Source organism: Rattus norvegicus, chromosome 6, assembly GCF_021556685.1.
Source record: "Rattus norvegicus strain SHRSP/BbbUtx chromosome 6, alternate assembly SHRSP_T2T, whole genome shotgun sequence".
NCBI lineage: Eukaryota > Metazoa > Chordata > Mammalia > Rodentia > Muridae > Rattus > Rattus norvegicus.
The window spans coordinates 97,297,510-97,306,396 of record NC_141539.1 but is presented as its reverse complement, the minus strand read 5'-3'; the positions used below and the strand labels follow the sequence as shown (position 1 = coordinate 97,306,396).

The 8,887-nt window shown below is 43.9% G+C and overlaps 1 pseudogene; it reads left to right on the top strand.

The window, feature by feature from the left end:
* Positions 1-326: 326 nt before the first annotated feature.
* Rpl36a-ps20 (ribosomal protein L36A, pseudogene 20) lies at positions 327-719 on the top strand (annotated as a pseudogene).
* Positions 720-8,887: the final 8,168 nt, after the last annotated feature.

Below are 8,887 nucleotides of genomic sequence, written 5' to 3'. Positions count from 1 at the left end.
GAACTTCAGGCTAGATCCCAGCGCAGTGGTAGCCGGGAAAACCAGAGCAAACATGAGATTAAGACACACAGAAGCAAACAAAGGCGAGCACAGGAATTAAAGCCAAACAGTCACAGTGTGACTACAGAGAAGAGCCAGGCCAAGGCCTGGATAGTGTATCGGTCCTGCAGAGAAACCCAGGCTCTGATTGAGCTCAATGATGACGAAACACAACAAAGTGATGGCTTAGACCGATAACATAGACCTAACCTTGAAACATAATCTGTGGTTCGTCCCTTTCCTGTTCGCCGTGTGCGGTTGAGGCGGGGATCATTTTCATCGCAGACACTTCTGCTGCAAAGATGGTCAACGTACCTAAAACCGGAAGGACTCTCTGTAAGAAATGTGGCAAGCACCAGCCTCACAAAGTGACCCAGAATAAGAAGGGCAAGGATTCCCTGTATGCCCAAGGAAAGCGGCGCTACGACCGGAAGCAGAGTGGCTACGGCGGGCAGACAAAGCCAATTTTTCCTAAAGAAGGCCAAAACCACAAAGAAGATTGTGCTCAGGCTTGAGTGTGTTGGGACCAACTGCAGATCTAAGAGGATGCTGGCCATTAAGAGATGCAAGCATTTTGAACTGGGAGGCGACAAGAAGAGAAAGGGTCAAGTGATCCAGTTCTAAAACTTGTGTTTTCTTAGAGGAAAATACTGAAGCAGTAGAAAAATGACCTGCTAGAGAATAAAGTCATTGTTAATGATTAAAAAAAAAATAATCTGCACAATGGGATGGGGACCTCGTTCACAATAAGTGCGTCGAGCCAGGATAAAAAGAGTGTTCCCCTCTTCTTGAGCCCCCTTTAACCCTCTTCCTCTTATAACAAAAGTGTTTTTTTGTTTGTTTGTTTTTTTCTGTAGGTCATCTCCCCTGAGTGACCAACTTCTTGTCTGGTCTGTAATTGGGCGTTTCTCTGGCACTCTGTTTTAAAGCTGGACAAATTCCTGGTGAGCTAAGATGAGATGGTCACCCCGCCCTGTGTGAGGGGGCTTCTCAGCTGGGCTAAGTCAGAGGGATGGATGTTGTGAACAGCCAATGGCGGTTGCCTCGCTGAAAGGTACGTAACTGTCTGAAGATAAAATGAATCCCAACCCCCACTGAACAGTTCCATCCAGCTGGGCCCCAGGCCTGTGCTGTAGGAAAGTTGCTGTGGCCTGAGTTAGAAATCCCATTTTCTTCTTAAGTTGAGGCTTTATTTCTGTCATGTGGAGGTCCTAACAGGAAAGGAGTAGAAGAAAAATAATAATCTTTGGTTGATTTTGAGGTCCCTGGAGATGGCTGAGAATGAGCAGCTAGTCTAATATAGGACTAGTTTTGAAGTTACCTGAATCTGTCACCATACAAAGTTGCAACAACCCAAACAACTTGAGCAGGTGACATATAACCATGTCTCTGTCTGTCTCTCTGTCTGTCTCTGTCTCTCTGTTTCTCTCTGTCTCTGTCTCTCTGTCTCTGTGTCTCTGTGTCTCTGTCTCTCTCTCTGTCTCTCTCTGTCTCTCTCTCTCTGTCTCTCTCTCTGTCTCTCTCTCTGTCTCTCTCTGTCTCTCTCTGTCTCTGTCTCTCTCTCTCTCTCTCTCTTTCCCTCTCTCTCTCTCTCTGTCTCTCTCTCTCCTTGCTTTACTCAATGTTTTCCTAAGGGGGAAATATTCTATGGCCACTGCATGCTGTGTGAGCTACCCTCTGAGGGTACAGATTGCAGCAAACGTGCCCACCTCACTGGCCTGAGAATCACCAATTATCAACCTTAAAACCAGCCACGGCAAGAAAGATTCATTTTTACAAAGTCATACTGAGGATAACATACATCCTATAGCTCCCACTATATTTCTCAGAATTTGTAGTCTGCCTCAAATTTGACCTTTACTCCTCTAGAAAGGCTTGTAGCTATCATAGACTCTGTTCAGGATCTAGCATTTAAGCTAAGCTTATCTGAGATGGCTAGAACAGCCAAGACATCCAGGACTTGAGTTCTGTGGGTGTCATGGTGGAATGTGCCCACCTCTCCTTATTCAGATCCAGCTATCGGCACCTTCCAGCTTCTAATTTGTGACAGTGGCATGACTGAAGATGGTTAGTGTTAATTACCAGCATGACAACCTAGATTCGTCTAGGAGGTAGTCCTCTGTGCATGTCTGTAGGAGGAGGTAGACCTCTGTGCATGTCTGTAGGAGGAGGTAGACCTCTGCACATGTCTGTAGGAGGAGATAGTCCTCTGTGCATGTCTGTAGGAGGAGGTTATCTTGTTTATATTAGTTGAGATGAGCAGACCTGGCCATTGCTGGCATCTTCATCCCATGGCTGGGATTCTGGACTCTGAAAGTAGAGAAAGGAAGCAGAGCAGCAGCATGGTGGACTACACCCTCAGACTATCAGCTAGAAGAACCTTTCTCTTACATTGTTTTTGTCAAGGTATATTTTTAACCCACAGCAACAGGAGATACTAAGATACTGAGTAACATTGTCTTGTGGTGCCCAGCATGCCTGCACTGATAACATGGATCAGTGAGACTTATCTCAGAGACTGTAGACACCACCATTGTGTAAGAGCTTCTGTTTCATGGTGATGGACAGAGAGAGAGAGAGAGAGAGAGAGAGAGAGAGAGAGAGAGAGAGAGAGAGAGAGGGAGGGAGGGAGGGAGGGAGAGAGAGAGAGAGAGAGAGAGAGAGAGAGAGAGAGAGAGAGAGGCCAGAATATGGACAGAAAGTGATGTAGGTATCTGAGAAGTGTGAGGAAGACTTAGAAGTAAAAGGAGTCTGAATTAGAAGAACAAGTCACAATCAGTGATGCCATATTTGAGGAAAAAACAAGGATAAGTAAGGTTAGAGAGCTGAATCAGAACCACTTATTTTATAGGAAAAAGTATAGTTCTAACCAAGACCAAGGATATCTCAAAACTCAGAAGTTCCTGAGGAAATCTTGACTTTATCTCAGGGCATCCTTCAAAGGAGGTAGGCTGAGGATTCTGATGTGACTGCTTAGTATCTTCTTCTTGGGGAGGGGTCAGTCTCTTCTCATAAATTCAGTTTTCATATGTTAAGCACTTTCTGTATTCCAGTCACCTCTGTGTAATATGAATGCAAATTATAAGACAACATGGTAGTTTGAATCCCCAGATTGTACATGGTGTATCTCCCATAAGTGTTTGAACACTTAGTTCCAGCTGGTGATGCTGCTCTCTGTAAGGTTGTAAGATCTTTAGGAGGATGAACTTCGATGGAGAACATGGGTCACTGGGGTGACATTTTATGTCCTGACCAAGCTTTCTTGTTTTGTTGGTTTCCAGACTGCAGATACATCATGACCAGCCAGCCTCATGATTCCAAACCACGATGGAATGGATCCTTTTCAACTCTAAGCCGGAGCAAACGCTTTCTTCCTGGAATTGTTTCTTGACTGGTATTGTATCGGTAGTGTGAAAAGCAGTTAATATAAATAGGTCAAATAGGCCAAAATAGCAGCCAACATGTAGATAGCAATCCCTTTACAACAGGGTGTGCTTCTCCTGCCCCATGCTACTTTCTTAGCACTTTGTAGCCAACTCAGGGGATTCACTGTCTGTGGATTCCTGGGCATTGATTCGTTTGATATTTATCTGTTCAGCTTACAATTATTTTGCATTTTTGTTCATGTCAGAGTTGCTCTTGAAACCTTACAGCCATTCATCCTTATGTGTCATGCTCAGCTGTGATTACTTCTCAGATGATTTAGCTCTCAGCAGCTCAACTTTCTGCAACTCAATGAAAATGCCTTGCAGGGTGGTTGGAATTGCCAATTCAGCTTTTAGGTAAACCAATAATTCAGTGTGTGTGTGTGTGTGTACGTGTGTGTGTGTGTGTGTGTGTGTGTGTGTGTGATGTGTGTATTTGTGAGTGTGCATTCATCTGTGTGAGTGTGGGTATCTATATGCTACACCACGTATATGAAGGTTGAAGGATCACTTAGACATAAGTTCTCACCTTCAACCCTTTTTGAGACAGGATCTCTTTGTCATCCGCCAGTGTGAGCAATGCCTACACAGCCTGTGAGCCTCCAGACTCTCTCCTGTCTTCCCAATTTTCTCTAGGGTTTCTGCGGTTCCAGATGCATGCTGCCACATCTGGCTTTACATGGGTTCTGGAGATCTAGACTCGGGTCCACGTGCTTGTGTGGCAAGAGTTTTATCTACTGTGCTACCCTCACAATGCAATATTGAATATTGTGATGAGATACTGATTATTTTACACTTAGGATGATTTAGAGCTATCAATCAAGTATGTAGACTGTGTGTGAAGCATTGCGCTGATATATTACGTAACATTAGAAATATTTGCTAAATGCTCAGACAGGCTGTGGGCTTTGTCTTATTACCTCACTCAGCCCTCAACAGTCTCGTGGAGAACACATTATTCTGGTTTTGAAATGAGACTCTGAAGCACAAGCACATGCCTGGACTCAGAGCTAGTACCTAAATTCGAGCATCCCTGTGAATTATCTTGTGTTGCCTTCATAACTGTCCTAAGAGGTCTATGTTACAAATAATCTGTAACAGGCTGCTGTCGTTGTAGATAGTGTTAGAATCTAAGGCTTTGAGAAGGCTGTCACTGACTTTTATCTGTAGCCGAATAGGGCATCTCCAAGACAGATACTTATCCTCAATTACTGTAGTGAACACAGTGACCAAAAACAAGCCAGGAGAAAGGCTTTATCTCATCTTAGAGCTACACTCCATCATGAAGGAAAGTCAAGGTGAGGACCCAAGGCAAGAACTTGGAGGCAGGGACTGAAGTAGAGGCCATGGAGGAACACGAGGCTGGCTTGCTTCTTGTGGCTCACTCAGCTTGTTTTCTTTTACAGTCCAGGTTCACTTACTAAGGTGTGACACTGCCCACAGTAGACTGGGCCCAACCACATCAATCAGTAATGAAGAAAATGCCCCATAGACTTGTCTATATAGGCCAGTCTGATGAAGCCATTTTCTCAGTTGAAGTTCCCTTCTTTCAAGTAACTTTAGCTTGTGTCAAGTTGACAAAAAAACAAAACAAAACAAAACCAAAAACAACAAAAACCCCCAGAGGTAACCAGTAGAACAGACAACTATTCATTGAAGCTTCTAGCACATAAAATTCACAGATTTTGGTATGGTCCTATGTGCTCTTTGATAGCAGTCATTAAATTGAATATATTCTGTAATTATTATGAAGCATGTGGAATTATAAATACAGCCCACCTCTGAGCCTTATAGCAATATGTTCACCAACTGGCACCGTGTTCTCAGGCTCCTGCTAGGTCATTTCAGTCTCTGGGTTAGACGTGTCTACAGACTAAATTTGGATGGAAAGAAGAGAAAGGAAGAAATTCCTCTTTGGGCTAGCCTACTTCACCAAAGCCCCAGTGGTACAAAATTTCCTAATGTGCTTGTGAGATCTGACAATGAGGCCCTACAGTTTAAAAAATAATCTACTCTCTTGGAAGATGGGGGACCCAGGAGCAGCCTCTCCTGGGTCCATATGAAAAAAAACAAACCACGAGAATCCCTTTGACTGAGATTAGTCATATAAAGTCCATTAACCAGTCATCCAGGGCTTCCATAATTGCAGTTTTAAGTTAGGAAGAAAAGGAGTTCTTGCGACTCTGTGAGCTGTCCAGGGTTCTGACCTGTACACAGCACTGCATTCTCTTTCTTGACCTTAGTCTTCACATAGCATATTGCATTAGACGCTGAATTCTTTGGATATAGTTTGTGATCATTGATCCTGGAAGACATTTTTAGCTCACCTTTATCTTTATTGATCCAGATTTCTGTCAATAGAATACAGTATCTTACCAGAAAATCAATTCTATGGTCTCAAGACTTATATGGGAGGGGATCACTAAGCATAGGGTCAGGTATATGACATAGACCTTAGTGGCATCTGCCTTAGGCATGTAACTTTAAAGAAGTCTTTGAATTTTTCAGAAATCTGGTTTTCTTGCCCTCCTTGGACAATAAGATGTGGAAATGATGGAAATACAGCACAAATTCTGAAACATGTGAGGGGAAAATCCCTGTCTTCAAAGTAAGCATGGGGGTGGGGTGGCACAGTGGAAGCCAGACTGGACCATAATGGCTGCATCTACACCCAGATTCAGTGCTTTAAGTGAGTTCACTCCAACATCTACCCCATCTGTGAACTGCTGGAACATGTAAAGGAGCTCGTCCTGGAGAACCAGAGCTGCAGGATCACCATGACCCTGGCAACAGCAGGCAATTTGAAATGAGTCTCAGCAATGGTCCAGTATTTATGGTGCTTCAGAAACCAGAAACCTTGAACCAGGCCAACAGTTCATTGCAATGAATACCTGCATGCAATATCCCTCTGGCAAGTATATGTGTGACACATGATGCCACTATGATGAACAAGTATTCAGTGGAGAGGTGGGAAAGTAGAGGAATAGAGTAGTGAGGGAGCAGTGAAGAAAGGTGGAACCAGACACATGTTGGTAGTGACAGGTGTGAAAGAAGTCTGCAATGGACAGGGGACCATGTCATTGTCAAGTAGGGTTGACAGGTGGTGTGGCACAGCATGGAACTTGCACTCTGACTCAGCCCTCAAACACAATTCCCAGCCACATGATCACTCTTGTTCTGAGCAACAATGGGATGTCCAAGATGAATAACAGATCATTTTCTGGATTGGACCTCCTCAAAAAACCTCTATGCTACCCTTGGAGCATCCATGGTCCACTGTCCCAGACCACAATGAAGCACAAGGTTTATGTGGATGTTCCTGGTACTACAGCAGCCAGGAGCTGTGTTAATGTCCCTAGTTTCAGCTACTATTGAAAGCCACACATATGTCCTTGGACTGGGCCACCACCTGAAGCCATGCTGCTGTCTGACTCCATGCTGATGTCAATGGCCTGAATTGCTGCCTAAGGCCATGGTGATGTCTGGATCCATGATCCTATTGCAACTGGGATCTGTATTAATGTCTACAGCCCATGTTACCATCAAAGGATGGCAACATGCAGATGACTATGGTGATCTAACTCTGAAGCCATATTGATGTCCATGGGCTGTGCTGCCACTGGGGGCCATGCTGCTGTTGTTGGGGCCCACATTGATCTCAGCGGCCTTCACTGCCAACTGAGGCCATGGTGATGTCTGGGTCCACACTGCTACTGAGGACCATGTCTGGGTCTGTGTTGCTGCTGTAGTGGAGGGTCATGTCGATGTCTATGATCTGAACTGCTACCAGAGACCATCTGAATGTCTGTAGTCTGTTTTGTCTCCAGAAACCATGGAGAAGTCCATGATCCATACTCCTGATGATTGTAAAGGTCAAGGAAGCCACTTTTGCTGTGGTGTTGTTGACTGTTGAAGAACACAGAAGGCCTATGTGACAATCCCAAACCCCCTCTTCTGAAAGTAACAGCTTAGATAACTTAGAAAGTCATTGGAAAGAAATCTTAAAACTTGTAGTAAGGAATCTGGAGTGTAGCTCTTCACAACTGATGGCTTCTGACAGGGGTGCAGATGGCGAAGGACTCAGTTTTTTTTATGCGGCTGGCCACTGGGAGTTTGACCATGCTCCAGTGAGAGAGCATATGAGTGATGCAAAGTCAAATTGTTTTCTTTTCTCTCTTCCTCCTCCACCTCCTCATCCTCTTCCTCCTCTCCCTCCTCCTCCTCCTTTTCCTCTTCATTCTCTTCTTATTTTGGGGTGAGTCTCAAGGGTTGGAGGTGAACCTGGGAAGACTTGGAGGAGAGTTTGCTTGGGGTTTATGGTGTGAAATTAAAAAATAATCAGCAAAAATGTTATGAAGGAAAAATAGTAAGCACAAGACTGGAAGGCAATCATAGAAAGAAAAATTACCCACATCACATATGCAAATAGACTAAAATGGGACAAAGTACTAAATCTTACCTAAACCTAAATCTAGATCTTAAACTGTGAAAATCTTATAAAGAAACATAAGTGCATATTATGGTCTTATGGCCTACACTTATGCAACAATGGCTAATATGGCCCCAAATAATTTAAACAAAAAAGAAAGGAAAATTGAACATTTATGTTAAAAACAATAAACACTTTTGTGCTACAATGAACACCATCAAGAAAATTTTAAAAATCCCGAAAACAGGAGGAAAATAAAAAAAAAAAAACATGGATCTTAAAAAGGATTTATATTCAAAACATATAACATCTCTTGTAATTCAATAATAAAAGGACAACCCAACTCAAGAACAGGCAGCGATTCTGCACAGACATTTTGCCAAAGAAAATATGCAAATGGCTAATGAACACATGAAAAGATGCTCAACATCAACTGCCAGGGAAAGGCAGTCAGAACCACAATGTGATAAGAGTTCTGTTTTCATCATTGGCCTCGTCACTGTGCTGAAATGTCTGGTGCAAGCAATGTAAGGAAGGAAGCTTTGTTCCGACATCATTCTAAGGGTTACTGACTGTCATGGCAGGGAAGATGTGACAGCAGGGCAGGGGGTGACTGGTCACATGTGCCCATAGTCAGGAGGCAGAGAAAGATGAACGTCTGCATGCCCCACTCTCCTATCTCCTTCTTACACAGCCCAAGACCTCAGCCCATGGAGTGTATCACCCACGGACATGCCAGAGGTTTCTTTCCACGATGATTCTAAAAACCATCAAGTTGACAATCAAGAATAACTATGACTGGGGCTGGGGATTTAGCTCAGTGGTAGAGTGCTTACCTAGGAAGCGCAAGGCCCTGGGTTCGGTCCCCAGCTCCGAAAAAATGAACCAAAAAAAAAAAAAAAAGAATAACTATGACTGGATCCTGGCACACAGTTCCCTGCTCCCAAACCCCGTGGGAGAGAGAGCTCATCGCCCAGACATGTGGACAATCCTG